This window comes from Antrostomus carolinensis, unplaced genomic scaffold (genome assembly GCF_000700745.2).
Source record: "Antrostomus carolinensis isolate BGI_N321 unplaced genomic scaffold, ASM70074v2 scaffold19634, whole genome shotgun sequence".
NCBI classification, from domain to species: domain Eukaryota; kingdom Metazoa; phylum Chordata; class Aves; order Caprimulgiformes; family Caprimulgidae; genus Antrostomus; species Antrostomus carolinensis.
This window is the reverse complement of record NW_010313086.1, coordinates 71,359-75,922: the sequence shown is the minus strand read 5'-3', so window position 1 is coordinate 75,922 and position 4,564 is coordinate 71,359. Positions and strand designations below refer to the sequence as shown.

The window sequence follows — 4,564 nt, the reverse complement described above, 5'->3', positions numbered from 1 at the left end:
TCAGCAGGTGATAACTCTAAGCCTGTTGCTAAGGAGCAGGAAGTGTGTGGAGTGGCCTGTGAATCAGAGGTGACAGTACCTTACCTGAAATCACACAAGCCAAGTGACCCCCTGGGGCTCAATGCAAACAACTGACAGAGGGCTTGTGTGCAGTCAGAGAAGCTGTGGGAGGATTACTATGGACACCATACTGGAAATTTAAATTCACATACCAGCTGCGTTGTTTAAAACCTCTGCTTGGTATCTAAATCTGTAGATGATAACGTGCTTATGTTGTGCCTTCATAATGAGCAGCTGCATTGCTTGGTGCTAACACTTGCTGTGATCGCTGTGTCGCAGGAGCATCCTGTGTCCCTAAGTGCTGACCTGTACAAGTTATGGTGTATTGTTGCAAGGTAGAACTAAATATCTCGTTGTTCACCATCACCTTTCCTCCAGTCCTCTTGGTCTGGCTAAAGCAAACTAAACATGGGTGTTGTTGTAGTTGTATCTGGCTCCTGCATTTTGGCCTCACTCCAGCAAAGCACTTAAGTGTGTCCTGCTGCAAAACTCAAGGTTAAGCATGTGCTTAAATGTCTTGCTGGATCAGAGCCATGGGGGAAGGGGAGGAAAGTTGCTCTTGTCATATTTTGACTATGACTGACAATTTGACCTTTACAACTCATATAAAAATGTGGTTTACTGTAAATCTGTCACATTAATGTCTGCATGGTCTATGCACTTTTAAAGTAAAAGAAGCTGTCTATTGAAATGGAGTGCTACCCTTTCCTGGGTGGTAGATGATTTTCTTCATTTATTTTCCCCTCACTTGACTATGCATTGTCTTTGTTGAATCACCCTGCGATTTGTGCCTTAGCCTCTCCCCTTTCCCATATCACTACCTGAACTGGAGAACTAATCTACAGTAATGATCAGGGACAAAACTAGATCCTCATAATAGATGCTTGGAGATCTCCTAAAATGGCCTGCTGGTTAATTGAGGGATTAAAAATTTGATATGTAAACTGAGTAGATGCAGGTTGGGAAAGTCTTGTAGAAGAGGAAGGCTACAGAATCCAAAGTTATCTGTTGAGAAAGCCCTGAATAAAACACAGATTTTTCCTGTCCTTTCTGTGGATTTTTCTTTTAAAACAGAGTTCTGTAGCTGATCTAGAATAAGGCTGTGGGCAGTCATAGGAACCAAGTCATGATTTCTTGTGAAGTCCTACAGCCTTTCTCTGTAGGGATCTGTCACGGTGTGTGTGTTTACTTTGAAATGTATTTGCTGATTGAAAAGCTTTAAACTCAAAAGCTGTTGGTGACTGGTTTTTTGGACTTGCACTTCATAGAACAGTTTCACTGTACAAACAGCAATTGAGTACAGACCAACAGTAGTACGTGGTTTGCAACTCTTTAACAGGGTAGTGTATTTTTACTTTGAGTATTCATGAATGAAGAACCAACACATTTCCAAAAATTAATTCATATTCAAAATAATTAATATTAAAAAAACAAGGTTAAACTGCCATAATATATTATTTACAAAAAACTGTCTCTCTGAATCTTTCTGTGCTTATGGAATGGTAAGGCATTTTTAAATGTAGGAAAGATTATAGTTAAATTTTTATTTCATAAAAAAATTATACCATCAATTCCCATGGTAATTTCAAATTAAAACTGTTATTTCATGGAAAAAATGTATTTAATTTATGTGACAGAGAAATCTGTATAACATTAGGCAAGCAGCCAATTTATGACTTCTAAGCATACTGTCAAGGCAACTTTATTATACTCATGAGACTATTTCTGCTGAAATTATGCAGACTGCCCTAAAAGCAATAATAGTGGTGAGCAATATTTAACTTAGAGGTAAAAAAACAATTAATATTTGTACTGATAAGCATGTATTTTCTATTTTTTTTTACTCTTTTTTATTTACCTTGTTTTAATAATAGATGAAAAAGTGTTATCAGTAGGACTTAAGAAGTGTCCCCTGCTAAACTACTCAAAACTTTTATAATAAATCAAACGAGGCAGATTTGAGATGTATGGCAAATACTGCTGATGAAATTATCATGGATCCTTTAAAAAGAATATAAAAATATGATCTCAGGTCTAGTGCTCCTAAGACCAGTGAGGAAATTGCCACTGTTCTCAGAGGGGAGATTGGAATGTACAGTGAATTACTGTAGTCCAAACTGGATTATTTTCATTATCTAAGACTGGCATGATTTGATTTTTTTACATTAATGTATATTAATTAGTTAAAATGGAGTTAATTCTGGTTTAGATTGGTATAAAAGAGAAGCTAATTACATTCACTTTAACTTTCCACCATTCTGTTATAAAGTTATTTAATAAACATCTATGGAGTGGGCTGTAAATCTAATGCTAAGAGGCTTAGAATGAAGGTGATGATTGGTTCAAATGGGACTGTTACCTTTTATATGGAAAACTATGATTATGCAACCAAATTCATGTAGTCAGTCCTTGATACACGCATCAGAAAATTTACTAGCAATGTTGGGAGCTGAATGTTAGCTATCTTTACTCTGTTTCCTTTATAAAATTGAATACAAGCATTTGAAAGATCTCCTGTCAGAGGTTAAAAAACCCAACCAACCAAAACCGCCAAAGAAACCCAGAACAAAAGAGAAAGTCCAACCAACTAAGCAAAAACAAAAAACCAAAAAACAACAACAAAAACCCCACACACTAAAAAATCCCTTGAAACAAGCAAGCCCCCAAAACAGTGGAATTTAGGCAGTGACAATGTTTGAGTGTTTTACTCATACGACATTGAGCAAATATAAACATACACGATCAACTAATGGCATGTGAATTAAATTCAGTTTAAAAAAAATACTTTGTTCCTACTCTGAGTACTAACACCTCATAGAGAAACTGTTAAAAGTCATAAGCATCTCTTGGAGGTAATTAGGGTGTAGTCATGAAACGTATCTTTTTTTTTTTTGGCAACTTTTGTGTTGTAGCATCAATTTTTCATAGGATAGGATGAATTTCAGCTTGTTTCTTATAATGTAACTTCAACTTTTAAAATTTCTTCTCTCCAGTTCAAAGGAGGCAGCTCCCATGTTTTTCAGTTATGAACAGAAGTGGGGATAGCTTTCAATACATACTTTGCATTTCTTCTTCTTATTGATGAATTTTTAAAGGATTCCCATTTCTGTTCCATATAATACCAGAGTATATTTGCCACAGGATCATTTTGGACATGAATCATCTCCTGACTTATTTCTTTCTGTTACCTTGCTAGGGATCCTACCATCACTAGCTCTCCAATTTATGTACTCTAATGAAGAATCTAAATTAGGTGTGATGAATCTGGGACAAATAACTCTTGTGACACCGTAAGATTTGTTTGTTTAAAAATCAGGCTGGCAAGGCATTTAAGCATGCACTTTTTACTGCTCAATAAAGCAGTTAATCGTATTTTAAAGTATAAGTGTGGATCAAAGTACTTTATTGAATCAGATCTCTTGAAGTTCACTGACCTGTAGTAAATTGGGAATTTCATAGTTGACTGTACAATTAAACTTTGACTCTGGGGGATATTTATGTTTAAATTTCTCATTAGAAAGTAATTCTGAACTGAGCTTTTCTCTCTTGACAAATGCAAAGAAGCTGTGAAGAAGTTAAACAAAAATTTTATTTTGGGATTCAAATCAAACTTTTATGCATTATTTTTTCTCATTTATTTCTCTGCTTCACTTAGTGGTATATTTGCTCATAGCTTAACTTCCAGGAGATCTTTGAACCTTCAGCAAACTTTCTTTCACTTTTTCTATGTTCTATTCATATAAAACCCCCCCCCTTTTTTTTTCATTTGTTCTAGTCTCTTCTGAATTATCTTTTAAAAGATAAGGGGAGACAGCAGCATAGTATAGAGTTATGTTCTACAAAATCTCATTAGTACTAGAAGCTCACCCTGTTGATGCTTGAAGTATTAAATTTGGCATCTCCTGAATGCTTTCTTACACTTCATTGAAAATAATTGAGATAGAATTATAAAAAATAGATACTGAAAGTCCTACTCAGTTACCAAGAGTAGCCCTCTACTTGTTGTAGTGTACTCATTACTGCTGGAATGATGGTCAAGGTTCCCAGCTGCCATATATTGGCATAGCCCAACTGGAGTCTGCAGTACTTTTTTTTTGGTTCATGTTGTTTGAAGATTTGCCTCAAGATCTGATGCTATGAAATAATACACAGTATTTATATCAACAAATGTGGGTCATGTTTTACAAGCAGGGCTTTGTTATGAGCATAGCAATAAAATGGTAATGTGTATTTGTCTTGTTCAGTGTTGGAGATTGAAATAATACACAGTATTTATATCAACAAATATGGGTCATATTTTACAAGCAGGGCTTTGTTATGAGCATAACAATAAAATGGTAATGTGTATTTGACTCGTTCTGTGTTGGAGATTTTCCAGAGAAACAGAGCAAAGAGGCATCTTCATGATTAATCCTCCATTCATCAAAGATTTTGGAAATGGGGTTTTTAAATTTTTTAATTTATTTTTTTAAGAAAAGCCAGAAACTCTCTCTGGGTTTGATCC

General features: G+C 35.2%; 1 protein-coding gene across 3 annotated transcripts in view; it reads right to left on the bottom strand.

Moving 5' to 3' along the window:
• Nucleotides 1-4,564, bottom strand: part of PEX5L (peroxisomal biogenesis factor 5 like) — a 41,400-nt gene that overhangs the window by 32,874 nt on the left and 3,962 nt on the right. The gene's annotated exons all lie outside the window — the stretch shown is intronic.